Genomic DNA, 14,692 nt, shown 5'->3' with positions numbered 1-14,692 from the left:
TATTAAAAACCAAAATAGACTGAGAGGCTTTCATAGGTAGAGTGCTGGGGTTAAATTCAGACTCCCAAATTCTAAAATCCTAAACCACAGAACCTTCCTAGAATACTTAAGGGGGAACCACCACGGACATACACTTTCCTTCTTCCCTTGCGTGTCCGTGAGACTCTGCTTTAGGCGGTCCAGTGGTTAGGACTCTGCGCTTCCACTGCAGGGGGCACGGGTTCTGCTGGGGGCGTAGCTTCAATCCCTGGTCGGGGAACTAAGATCCCACAGGCCGCACGGCACAGCCTAGAAAAAAAAGTCCTGAGAATCTGCTTTCGCTGAGGCCTCCCCTAAGGGAAGGCAGCAAGCTGAAGAGCTCACATCCCTATCGTCTCTCCATCCGCAAGCTCGCTCATTCATTCAACAGATAGATCCCGAAGGCCTGCAGTATTAATGGTCTGTCCGTTTGATGAGGGCAGGACCTGTGTTTGTTTGGTCCACCTCCACATAGGCTAGCGTGCTGCCTGACCTGTTGGAGGCACTCAGTAAATAACTGTTGACGCCAAGGATGAATGAGGAACAGGATAAGTGTAGGTGCTGTGCAAGGCCCTGGGGAGGTAGAGCTGACAGTGGATGAGATCTATCACCAACATGTAAGGGCAATGACAGATGACTATATGAGATACAGTCCAAGAGAGAAGGAAGAAAAAGGGGGGTTGCTTCTACATGGGGAGGGGACCAAGCTGAGTCTTGAGCTCCATGAGTCGAGTAGATGATTGCCAGACAGATGGCGAGGAAGCTTTGGAAAGGGCACACTAAGAAAACTCCTCCTGGTTTTCCTGGGACCACCCAGGCTTTAAAAACAAAGTTCTCTGTTCCAGGCAAACCAGGACAGTTGGTTATCCTACTACCACTTACTAGCTCTGTGGCCTTGGGTAATTTCTTAGGCTCTCTGAGTCTCATTTTTCTTTTCTATGAAATGGAGCCAATAAGACCAAGAAGGGTTGCTATTGGATTGCCGTAGAATAGCATATGTAAAGGCCAAAGCCAGGTACACAACTGGAGTGTGTAAACAGAAGCTCTCCTCACATCGCCTTGCAAAGAGGCAGGCGATCTAAGTGGTAGAGTTACCTCAGCCTGGAAAACAGTCTTGGAGCAATTATCGGCTACTTGGTTTGTCCTGCTCTCTGAATAAAGTGGAATAGACATTATAAATGTGTTAATATCTTAAGCCACTTTGCGTTAGCATAGTTTATCCTTAAATTTTGAGCTACCACCTGTTATACTTCTCATATTTTTTTAAAATTTAACTTCATCATCTTACCTCATCTATTTTTAAAGGGTTTAATCATTTATTTTTCCTCACCTCCAGTCCTTCCTATTTTTAGTCTTTAACATTTCTACTTTCTTCTTAATGTCAGAGTTTTTTTCAATCCATTTAAAAAAAATCTTACGCTCCTGTTCTCTTATTCTTTTCATTCTATTTTTCAAAATTCTCTCTTCTTGTTTTCTTCTGAAAAGACTGCCTTTTCCCCTCATTACTTTGTCATTTCTCAAGATATTATTCATTGAACCCAGGGTTTTTTATGTAGGCTTTCCATCATTGAGTTTTACTTGTTATCATATGCCCTCTGAGTTCAGCATGCCTGCATCATTTTTGTTTCCTTAGATATGCACTTAAGTTTACTACTTTAATGCTCTGTTACTTTTGTAAACTTCATTACATACTATCTATAATTTCTTTTTCTAATTCAGCATGTACTACTTATAAAGGGCAAGCAGGAAGCAAGGTCACAGGCTGACAGCTGTGGGAAGAGCCCACGACCCTGGCAAAGATGCTGGCGGTACCTTGGTTCCTCCAGTTGCCCCTACTGAGCCTATGGATCCTCCTTATCGCCCCCACCCCAGTCTTACCTGAGTCCCTGAAGAGTGAGTTTAACTTGGGTGATAAATCTTCCTCGTGCTGTATTACTAGACATCTTTCTCAAACACCACCCTCACCAGGTTGCGTACTGCTCAGACCCTCCGGAGTCACTCTTAGGACATAAAAGACAACAAAAGCAGTAATAACAGTCATAACCATGACCGCAGTCAATACATATTGAGCAATGATTGTCTTACAGGCCTTTTGCTAATTACTTTTGTCAATTACCCAACAGCATTTTTAGGAAGGTATTCCTATTTGACAGGTGAGGAAATTTGAGGGCCAGAAAAATTAACTAAGTTAAGCCAAGTTCACATAGCATATAACTGGCATTATTGGGTTTAATGGCTCCCTGCCAGCATCACCCTACTACCTTCTCTATGGAGTAAACTATGAACATAACCATTCTTCGTAAATCTGCATAAAATACAAAAGGCGTTAATACTTCACGGTCCTCTGAGTTATTTCTCAACCTGGAGGAAGAAACTCTGTAATGCATCATTTATTCTAAAATAAAAAAATATATACTACACCAAAATATATATGTATTGGAAAAAAGACGGCCTCATATTTAAATATATATCCAACATTTATTGGTTACCTGTTATCTGCTAGGCACATTCATATATATATTGTATCTATACATTATATAAATCTAGAGATCTAGATATGTAGAGAGATATACATACATGTAGTTCTATGAGGCAAAGCTTTATTCCCATTGTTCCGACGGGAAAGTTGAGGTTCAAAAAGGCACAAAGTGACTTGCTTAAGGTTGTATGCCTAGTAAGTGGAGGAGCCGAGGAATGCAGACCCAGGTCTCTGGTTACCGAAGCTCCAGCACTAAGTAGGTGTGAAGGGCTTTGGTTGGTGTCTGCCCCACTCACTTTGTCAGGACCCCCAGTGCCCGAACGCCTCCTGGGGGTTGTGGAGAGTATCACAACCTCCCTATATAATTTTTCTAATTCTCCCCTGGGTTCGTGCTCCCCTCCTTCTGCAGTCCCTCCCTCTGCTCCATGTGCAGCCCTAAGGCCTAAGTCCAAACGCAGAGAGGCCTACACATGGGCACATTTCTGCAATTGTAAGAATGCCTTATGAAAACACACGGCAGCTTGCCAAGAGCACGGGCTTTGGTGTTAAAGAGCCTGGTGTCAGTCAGCCCAGGCTGTTTAGCTTTGGGCAAGTTACTCTCAGGGTCTTGGTTTTACTATTTATAGACAGAGGTGCACAGCCCTCCCACAGCTCCTTTCCCTTTACCAGGCTCAAGAACTGAGCCATCCAGTGGCCACATCCTGTAGTCTGTCATGCATGTGCTGAATCCACATTTACTGCTTGAGTGAACTTTCATTGCACTAGTACATCAGGATACGTCGGGGTACATCGGGGGTGAGGTTGGAGAGCACAGTAGTTCTCAGTTCAGGCTCTGGCTCCCATGACCAGGGTTCAAACCCAGCTCTACCACTCGCTCCATTAGTTATCTTGAGCAAATGGTCAAACTTTGAGCTTCAGCCCCCTCCTCTAGACAATGCCCATCTTAGTAGTACCTACTTCATTGGGTTATTGTGAGGACTAAATGAATTAGCACATGCCAGGCCCTTAGAATGAGTCCTGGCGTATATTAAGTGCTAAATAAATGCTAGCTGTCTCCTAGAGGATGACACCAGACCCTCTCCAGCTGGATTCATTCACCTAGAGATACGAGTGCTTTACCCACATCTTTCATATATTTCATACACCCATTACATGCTGGCAAAATATTCAACCTTCCTAATGCATTGTCCTGTGTTTATTTACTCAATATACCCTCGTCTCCTGACTGGGTTCCATTTCCTCTGCATCAAAGGTCTCCTTCAGGTCTTGGCCAGCTTCCGCTTGGATCCTGCAAAGTCACACTTCCTGTGTTCAAATCCTTGCCCTCCCACAGTGAGGGCTGTTTAACCATAGACAAGTTACTTAACCTCTCTGAACCTCAGCTTCCTCGTATGGATATGATAATTTTTCCTGCCTCATTGAGATTCTATGAGAACACCCATGGAAATCACTTAGTAAGATGGCCTGCACTTAACGTGAGCTTTAAAAAGTAAGTTATGATTGCTACTGTTTAGTCTCCCAATTTCAGTTTGAGCATCCTCCAAAATTTATGTTGGGTCCTAAAGACAAATCAGGGTACAAATCCTTAAGAAAATAGTTTTCAACATTTTATATAAATTAAGCTTGATGGTATTACCTTTCAAATTCCTGGTTTCCATTAAAATACTGGAAAATACCCAAATGCAAAGTGATCGTATGGATTGCAACAGATCTTTTCTTTATTTTCTTACTAAATTTAAAAAATAAAACTATCTTCAGGGACAGGTCCAATAGTCACTTTCCCAGAGCTAGTCTTTCCATACACACAATAGCACTTGAGTGGATGCTTCCAGAGACCCAGAAATCAATGGAAGGAGAGTCTTTTCCTGCTCTTAATAAAGCAGGGCTCTTCTAGCCTTCAACAGCTTCTACTGTAGACTGTGGAGATGTTCCCTGTACAAAGCCAGCTGCAGAGTAAATGTGCACATCCCTGTGGCATATAGTTTGAGTGCAGAGGGGAGGGGAGGTCCCCAGGGAGCCAGTCCTCTCTCCCACCTCCAGTCTGGGCGGTTGGCAATGAACAGCAGAGGCTCTTGCTGCAATGACAGAAATGCAAATCCTGTGTCAAATAGGGGAGCTGACTGTGCGAGCCTTTCCCGCTCCAAATAGGGGAGCTGACTGTGCGAGCCTTTCCTGCTCTGAACTCCCTGGCTTTGGCCACAGTGTGGGCACTGTGGCCACTGTCCCGGGAAAGAAAGGGGCAGCCTGGCCCACGTAGAGAACCTTCCATCTCCAGGGCTTGGAGGAAGAGATGGGGGAAGGTGAGGAGGGACTCACCCTGCCCTGGATGACTTTGTGGAGGTCTTCCCACTCAGAGGGACAACTTCCCTCTTCCCAGTCATCACAAAACTACACCAAAGAGGTGGGTCACTGGAATTCACTCATGTGACTGTCAGGTTAATTAGATTTGACAAGTGTTTGTTGAGTATTACAATGCCAGGCCCTGTGCTAAGAGACGAGATACAATGGATGTGGTGTCTGCCCTGCGCCAGCTCAGAATTTAGTAATGTTAGCGAACGCGAGTTCCTGTGGCCGGGGCACAGAGAGGCTGAACAATACCGAAACGTCCGAGTTGGGAGCAGAGAAAGGTTTACTGCAGGGCCATGTGAGGAGATGGGTGGCTTCCGCCCCAGAAGAACCCCAAACTCCCTGAAGGGTTTCCGCAAAGCATTTTTGAGGTGGGGAGGGGCAATGTTGGGTGTTGCAGACTTCCTGGTGCAGGAATCCTTTGTCCACTTAGGTCAGGTCACAATGTTACTGTAAAACTCCAACCAAACAAACGTTATTTTCTGTTCTGCAACTTTTTATCTCTATATGAATGGAAAAGCGTTACACTCTTAAAGGTCAGAGCCTTAAGAATGGGCTGTCCTGTACATTTCAGGCTATAGGCAACATTCTTACCTCCAAGCAAAAGCAACAGAATACAAAGGTTAAAGTAAAAGAAACAGACCTAATATGGGGTCGGCTTTGTTCTTCCCTATTACAGTACAGGCCGATGCACACATATAAAGGAGGTCAAAAGGTGGTGTTATCTGTGATCTTCAGAATATTTTCATGAATGTGTGATTCCCTATGGCAGCCCATGGACCCACTGCAGTAGATGACTCTGGCAGCTTTCTAAAAATAAAGATTCCCAGGCGGCCTCATCCCTGGATATTTTTATTCAGAAGGTCTGAATAGGGCCCGGGGAAATCTGCATCTTTTTAACTCTCCCAGATGATTGGCCTGTGGAGTCAGAATGATTAATTTTCTGGAGGTCACACTCAACTCCTCTCTTTTATCATCTACACAAAATTTATCAGTGAATCTTGTCTTTACCTTTGAAATATATTCAGGGTCTGACCAGATCTCACCAGCTGCACAGTCGCCACCCAGGTCCAAGCCCACAATCTCTTCCCAACGGTATTTTCCTGAAAACCTTCTAGCTTTTCTCCCTGACTCCATCCTGGCACCCCCTAGAGTCTGTTCTCCTCATAGCAGCCAATGCATGACTGGCTGGGGACCTCCCGGTACCCAGGATTCTCCCATGCCTTAAAAGCCAATATTCTTATCATGTGCAAGACCATACACAGTCTGACTGCTTGTTACCTTTCAGGGCTCATCTCCTAAAGGTGCCTGCAGCCTCCTGTATCCCTTTCTGCTCCAGCCATGGCGGACTTTGAGTGGGCTTCTTGCTTCTCCTGCCTCAGAGCCTTTGCACTTTCTGTTCTCTCTGCCAGAACTGCTCTTCCCAAATATCCCATGACTCACTCCCTCACTTTCTTCAGGTCTTGCTCAAGTATCTTCTTATCAGAGAGTCCTTCTCTGAACTCCCTATAAAGGAGCAGCCCCATCCCTACTGTATCACTTTCTATCCGCCTTATGCTGCTATATTTGTCTTCTTAGTATTTATCACACACACCGCCACCATGTGTTAAGTAGTCCTTCATTTATTTGTTTATTTGTTTATTGCCTGTCTCCCACCACTGGAATGTGAGCTGAACTTTATCTCCTTTGCACGTTGCCAGTTCATAAAACCATACCTGACACATAGAACTTGCTCCATACATCATTTTGAACGGATAAATTATTTAGTAGTGAAGGGTTAGGAAGACTTGTTAATGGCAGTTTACAGGTATGTAAGGGTAGAAAAATAAAGCATTGATCGACAAATGTTTCTTAAGCGTCTCACGTTCAGAATCTTAGCTCTGGGGCAGAGGTGGCTTACAGGTGGGGCTTACAGGGGTCTAGAGAGAGTTGTAGGTTGGAGGGATTACATAATAGAATCAATCTGAGGCAGTCATAACAATGTCCCCCCACCCCTTTCATGGAACCACTGATCTGCAGCTGCTATAATGGAATAGCATCTCCTTCATAAAATTTACTTTAAAAAAGCAATAATCACAATTTAGGTATTTTTAGATATTTATTTGATACTAAAATGCAGCAGTAAAGATATTTGTGAAGTCAATTACTGACTAAGGATCAAGTTCCTACATGAGTGGCTGTTTTTGGACTCTCTTCTCCTCCAACGTCTCCACTTTGCCTCCCCTCAGCTTTTGTTCCCCTGGTTCCTGAGTCTTGAACTCTGCTCTGCTTCTGAGACTCTCAGTCACCTCCTTTGGAATTTGCAGATGCCAGGCTCACCTGTTTGGGTGTAATTCTTCTCGATCTTGACTCCTTATGTTTTGTTTTTTTGTTGATTTGTTTTGTTTTCTGCCTTGTTAGATCTTCACAAGTAAGTTTGTCTGAGTAACCTATTCCTCCTATTTCAATACACACACGCACGCACACGCACACGCACACTTATGCATGGACATATACATGCAAATATATGTATATATTTATTTCCTTTTATTTTAAGCATTAAGATCACACGGAAATTACAGATTAGTGTTTTAATACAGTTTTAAATATTACAGCTTACTTAACGTATCATAAAGGTTTGCTCACGTCATTAAATATTTTTAATGCAATTTTATATTCCCTTGTATACGCCTCAATTATTCAGCCATTTCCCCTGCTGTTAAAAATATGCAGTTTCTATTTATTTTTAAAAACTTTCATTAATAAAGCTTCAATGAACATCCCTTAACAGAAATTTCTGATCCTGTATTTGATTGTTTCCTTTAGATAGATAACTAGAAGTTGGGTCACTGGGTCAAAAGAAATGAGTAAATTTTGCAACATGTTGCCAGTTTGTTTTCCAGAAATACCTAGGAAAGTCCCTCCACATCAGCAATGTATCAGATTGATTTAAGTGTTTTAAAAAAAACTACTGGGACTTCCCTGGTGGTCCAGTGGTTAAGAATCCGCCTTCCAATGCAGGGAACGCGCGTTGGATCCCTGTCCGGGGACTAAGATCCCACATGCAACGGAGCAACTAAGCCTGCGCGCCACAGCTACTGAGCCTGCGCGCTCTAAAGTCCACGCACCACAACTAGAGAGCCCAACTAGATAGCAGCCCGCGCACTGCAACTACTGAGCCTGTGTGCTCTAGAGCCCCTGCGCTACAACCAGAGAATCCCATGCGCCACAACAAAGAGCCCACGCACTGCAACGAAGACCCAGTGCAGCCAAAAATAAAAATAAATAAATAAATACCTTAAAAGAAGAAAAACCGCTACTTACCTTTAATTTGAGCCTCGGCTCAAGCTTTTCTGCTTAAATTAGAGCAATATTCCCTTTTATTTTCTTTTCCCTTTTTGGTAGTCTCATTTCCCACATTTAAGTCTTTATTCCATTGGCATTTATTTCGACATATACTATGAGGGGACTCTAAGCCATTTTTTCCAATAAATGACAAATCAGCCTGTTACTGACAATTATTTTTTCCACTGAATCGTTGAGCTGTCTGGATCATATACAAACTTGTTATGTTTTCTATTTTATTCCACTAATTCTTCAGTTGAGGTTTTCACTATTGCCACAGAGTTTTAATTATTGTCCCATGATGGTATACATTACCTTCTGGCTGTGCAAGGACCCCCTGTAATCGCTTTTGTAAGAATTTCTTTAGTATTCTAATTCATGTATTCTTTCAGATACACTTTTAAGTCATCTTCCAAGTTCCAAAGGAAAATTTCACTTGGGATTTTGATTGTTAATCATGTTAAAGCCATAAAGCGATTTGGGTAGTATTTACATAGTTAATAGCTAGCATCCCTTTACTAGAAATGCTTCCCTCCTTTATCTTTTATAAAGTCGTATGCTTTAGCTCCCACATATTTATTAGTGTTGTCAAGGATATTTTTGGTGTTTTGCATTATTATTGCTATTTTAAGATCATTAGTCCATCATATCTTGTAAATAATGATGGAAGCATAGGAAAGCTATTAACCCATTCCTTTACTCATTCAGCAAATATCCAGCACTTATTAGGTGCTGAACAGTTAACAGGCACTGTGCTGAGCACTTAGCCACTGTGCTAGGTACTAGGTGTCAATCAAGGGCTAAAATAAATGTCATCCCTGCATTATTAGAAGTAATAATCCAATGTGACAGATTGGCACCAGACAACCAAGTGTGCAAATAAATATATAATTACAAGTTGTGATAAGTGCACAGAGTGCCGGGATAAAGAATGGCAGGGAAATCCTACTTTGATATAGTGACCAGGGAGTACCTCTCTGAGGAAACTAATAAAGCCAAGAACAGAAGGATAAGAGGAATCAGCAAGGCAAGAAGTGTGAGGAAGAATGTCCCAGGCAGAAGGAACAGCTTTTGCAATGGACCAGAGAGAGGAAATACTTAGAGGAGGAATAGAAAGTAAACCCGATTGGTTGCAACAAAACAAGTAAGAGGAGAAATGGTATGAAATGAGTTTGAAGATCAAGCAGGCTTTATTGTCATGATGAGAAGTTTGCATTTTTCTCTTTTCTAACAGTACCTTTATCAATCTATTTATTTAAAAATCTATGTATTGGAATAGGTACCACACTTACATGTGAAACTATAAACGGTAGAGATGATAAATTTAGGCTTCAGTTTCTGTCCCCAGAATTATCCAGTACCTTAAGGAAAGAGTCTATGCATAGAAAAAGGATAGGAAATATTAGTCCTTTATTTTTTTCCCCCACTTAATAGTATATATTGGAATGTTCTGTGTTAGTATACAGAAAATTCCCATGTTTTTATCTACATACATATTCAGTCGTATGGCTTTATAATTTAACCAGTCCTCTATTCATGGCCGTCTAGATTCTTTCCAACTGTGTGCTTTTACAAAGAATGCTGGGATAGCCTTTGACCTTTGCACCTGGAGCTACACCAAAATGGAGTTACTGAGCTGATGAGTATGAATTGATGAGTGTCAATTTTGATATATATTGCCAAACTCATGGATTCACCAAATAGGTATAAGAGTGACTATTTCCCCTGCAGCCTAGCCAGAGTAATGTGTTATCAAATTGTTTATCTTTGACAATTTGACGGGTAAAAAGTGGAGTCATGTGCTATCTCATATATTCACAAACAATGTATTACTTTAGTTTACTTGTTTTTGAACTTATTGTCATTAGGATCACACTTTTTTCAATATTGTTTTCTCTTCTTATCTATTTTGATTCATACAATAATAGATTTATTGTCACCGCTGAGTAGTATTTAATTATTTTAATACATCCTAAAATATCCATTCTACTATTGGTGGACATTCAGATTATGTCCAGTTTCAAGCCCTTGTAGAAAATGCTGTTCTTAACATTCTTGGGCATGTCTCCTGGGCCATATTTGCAAAGATGGCTCTGGGTATGGAGGGGAAACGTGCAGTTTAGCAATGTACAAATTAAACATTGTGCAGAGTCTAAGTAGCAGTGCCAATTCACATTGCCAACAGCATCCTTGCTGATTTGATAACACCCTACTATTTTTTTTTTTCTTTCTGGAGCCAACCAGGTAGATGTGGAATGGGTATGGATTTTAACTTAGAGTTCCTAGATTGTTACACATATTTTCATATTGATAGTCTCTTGTCTTGGAAATACCTGCTTATTTTTTGCCCTGTATTCTATCGGATTGTTTTTATTTTTTATAGATTTATGTAAGTTCTTCATATGAGCTGAAAATTAATTTTTGCTAGTTATAAATGTTGCAAATATCTCTTCTTATAGTTTTTTCCATTTTATTTATGTTGTCTTTCAATGAATAGAAATGCTTAATTTTATCAAATGTATTCATCTATTTTTATGGTTTGTATTCTTTGCGTTTTATTTTAAAAATCTGTTACAGTAGTAAAAGTATTCTCCTAGATTGTCTTCTAAGATTTCATATTTGTTCCTTTCATATTTAAGACTTTAATCCACCTGCAGTGTATTTCTCTGTATTGGATTAGGCAGAGATTTACTTTTACTTTGTTTCCCAAGTGAATAACAAACTGTTCTAACACCCTTTGTTCACAAGTCCCTCTGTTCTCCTTATAACTACAAAGCACGATTATCAAATTTGTGTGTTTATGTTTCTGGGCTCTCTATTCACATTCACTGGTCAATTTGTGTATCCCCGTGTAAATACCATGAGGTCTTAATCACTGCAATGTTATAACAAGTCTGTTACCTGGTACTGCAAGTCTCCCATTTTGTTCTCCTTTAAGAATATCTTAGTATTCTTTTTTTTCTAAACATTTGTATTGGAGTATAATTGCTTTACATTGTTGTGTTAGTTTCTGCTGTATAATGAAGTGAATCAGTTATACGTATACATATATCCCCATAAGAATATCTTATGTATTCTTGACTCTTTGATCTTCTATACAAATTTTAGAATCATCTTGAATTCCACTGGGGGTAAAAATACCTACCAAGTTTTGAAATCTTTACTATAGCAATTCTTTCATCTTACAGCATAACATGGTGTACAACCCTCCATCTGGGTCTTATTTGATTATTTTAAATTCAATTTCATTATTTTCTCTGTTAAATTAATTTTCTATCTGTTTACCATGGTTGCATTAGAAATGCAATTAGCGTTTTAATTTGACTTTATATCCAACATCTTTGTTAAATTCTTATTAATCCTAGTAATTTTTCTGTAGAGACTTTCAGATATTCCACATAGATAATTATCTGCAAAAATGAAAGTGTATTTCTTCCTTTCCAAGTTTTATCACCTTTATTTTGTTTCTGTTTTTGTCTTACTGAGATCGCTGGAATTTGAGAATGATGTTGAATACATTTGGAGATAACTGTCATCCTGGCCTTTAAGCAAATGTTTTTAACCTTTTATCATTGAGTAAGTTGTTCATTTTAGGTGTTTTTGTCTTTGTTTCTGTAGATATTCTGCATAGTGATTAAGAAAGTTTACTCCTAATCGCCACATTTTTTTAAATGAAAGAATATTGAATTTCATCAATGCTGTTTCATCTCAGTGGGATGATTATATGGTTTTTTTTAAAGCTGTAAATGTGGTGAATTGCATTAGTTGACTGGATAATGTTAAACTATCCTCAGATTCCTGGGGTAAATTTAATGTAGTCAAACTGAATTATTTTTTCTATGTATTGATGGATTTGATTTAGTAATATTATGTGTAGGAATTTTCTTTCATGTTCATGAGTGAGATTTATCTGTTAATTACCTTTGTGCACCAACTTTATTGGTTATGGTAGCAGGATGCTGCTAGCCTTATAACCTGAGTTGGAGAATATTCCCTATTTTCCTACTCTCTGGACGAGATTATGAAATATTTAAGTTATTTCTTCAACATGTGTTTGTAGAATGCTTTGATGAAGCCATCTGGGCCGGTTGCTTTCCTTGTGGAAAGATATTTAATTATGACTGCATTTATTTAATTTTTCTCTTGTCTTCTTGAGTCAGTTTTGATAAAGATATATTTTAAGAAATATGTAATTCCATTTATGATTTTCATTAGCATTGAACTTCATAATATATTTTTATTATCTATTAATTTCTGCCATATATTTAAATTCTAATTTTCTATTCTTAATATTGCTTGTTTGAACCTTTTCCCTTTTTTTCTATATTAAGCTTGTAAGAAGTGCTACTGTTTTATTAGTCCTTTCAGAAAAAAGACTTTTGACTTTATTGAACCTCTGTATTTTATATTTGGTTTTTACTTCATTAATTTCGGCTCCTTTCTTAGTTTTTTCCTTTTACATACTTTGGATTTATCTTTATATTTTTTGGGTTTTGCTAAACCTTTAAGTTGAATGGCTAGCACATTCATTTTCAGCCTTTTTCTTTCTTTAAAAATTTTTATTAGAGTATAGTTGATTTACAATGTTTTGTTGGTTTCAGCTGTACGGCAAACTGAATCAGTTATATATATACTTTTCTTTTTCTAATGAAGCATTTATTATTATATATTCCTTGGTGAGGACTACTAAGTTTTTTTCAGTAGTATTTTCATTATTCTTTAGCTATACATATTTTCCATTATGATATATTTTTAGATCCATGAGTTATTTAGAAGTATTTTAAATTTCTAAACACATGGTATTCTTTTAGTTATCTTTTAAATTGCTTTGTAACTTGATTTTATTGTAGTCATTGACTGTGGTTACATGATACTAGTTCTTTGAAATTTGCTGAGGCTAAGCTAACTTCAGGTCCTATCATAAAATCTTATTTTACAAATATTCAATATGTGCCTAAAAAAAGAATTTGTACTATTAAACTTGCATACCATGTTCCATTTCAAGCTTGTTAATTGTATGAGCTTTTCAAGTTGTTTCTATCTTTGTTGATTTTTTAAAAATCTTTATTAACTGCTGAAAATTGTGTTAAAATAGACCATTATAATTGTAGATTTATAAATAATTCCATAGATTTATATCTTACTTTGTATTGGGTGTTTTGAGGCCATATTGTTAAATGTGTCCAAGTTCATACTTCTTATATCTTCCTGAGGAATTAAACCTTTTATACTTACATAGTGACCCTATTTATCTCTAATGATTTTCCTTAAATTCTCTTTAATATGTATTTACACAGCAAAACCAGCTTTATTTTGTTTTGATTTGCAAACTTTTTATATCATTATGTTTTAGCAATGCATTTCTTTTATCTAACTGAAAATCATTATCATAACTGGAGAGTATGTCCTTATATATAACATTTTACTCTGACTGCTCTTCATATTGTCTTTGGTTTGTTGATATAGCTTCAAGCTTATTGACTCTTTTTTCTGTCATCTAAATTCTGCTGTTAATATCATTCAGTAAAATTTTAATTTCAGGTATTGTGTTTTTCAGTTCTAGAATTTCCATTTTGTGTGTGTGGTTTCTATTTCTCTGCTGATATTTCCTATCTTTGCACTAATTACTAGCATATTTACCCTTATATCATTGAGCAAAGTTGTAAGAGCTACTATGATTTTTGTTTGCTACTTCCAACATCCAGGTCAGATCAGAACAGGTCTATGTTGATTATCTTTTCCCTTGAGAAGGGGTCACATTTTTCTGTATATGCCCATGCCACGTAATTTCATGTTATGTTCAGGACATTGTGGATGTTATGTGGTTAAGACTCTGGATTCTCTTACATTCTTCTGGAAACTGTGATTTTTGTTTTGCTGTGCTGTATTTTAGAAAGTGGTTAACTTGGTTGGCATCAAATGACAATCTTTGTCTTTTGAAATGCAGTTCAAATCTCAGTTCAATTCTTTTATCATCACCTCAATCCTTTGCTGTTTGCCCTGTGCATATGTGGTTCAGGGAAGAGTTTATATAGGAATTTAAGGTTCCCCCTCATTGGTTCTCTTCTTTGGGGGCTTTTCCTCTCATTTTTCAGCAGCCATAGTTGTTCTGAACTCTGTTCTTTGCTTCTTCAGGCCACTGGGATTTTCTGTTGGAGTTTTTCTCCCCTACCCTATACTGAGTGTTACCTGCCCGCAAGCTAAAGCCATAAAAAGCAAGAAATCCACACTGTGCTGTTTCTTTCTTCCAAGTGTTGACTCCCTTCCAGAATCTGCCTGCTTTTCTTCACTAGAGAGAAGTTTGGAAGGGGGCAAATGTGAAAGTACAACGTTTAATTTAAGAGTCCGGCCAGGAGATTTTGGAGCCTAGGAGATGGGTAACGGCAATGGAGATGGAAAGCAGTAGACAAATATGACATCTTCTCTTCAATTAGGAACATCAGGACCTACATGCTACTCAAGAAGAACTGGGTACCAAAGTCAAAATACAGTAGTACCATTCAGCTAACGCCTTTCCTGTTTTTT

General features: G+C 38.7%; 1 protein-coding gene across 1 annotated transcript in view; it reads left to right on the top strand.

The window, feature by feature from the left end:
* ADCY8 (adenylate cyclase 8) overlaps positions 1–14,692 on the top strand; it is a 219,170-nt gene that overhangs the window by 32,179 nt on the left and 172,299 nt on the right. The gene's annotated exons all lie outside the window — the stretch shown is intronic.

The sequence above is a fragment of the Lagenorhynchus albirostris genome, chromosome 17 (genome assembly GCF_949774975.1).
Source record: "Lagenorhynchus albirostris chromosome 17, mLagAlb1.1, whole genome shotgun sequence".
Lineage (NCBI taxonomy): Eukaryota > Metazoa > Chordata > Mammalia > Artiodactyla > Delphinidae > Lagenorhynchus > Lagenorhynchus albirostris.
The sequence above is the reverse complement of the archived record's forward strand: the minus strand, read 5'-3'. Positions and strand labels throughout refer to the sequence as shown.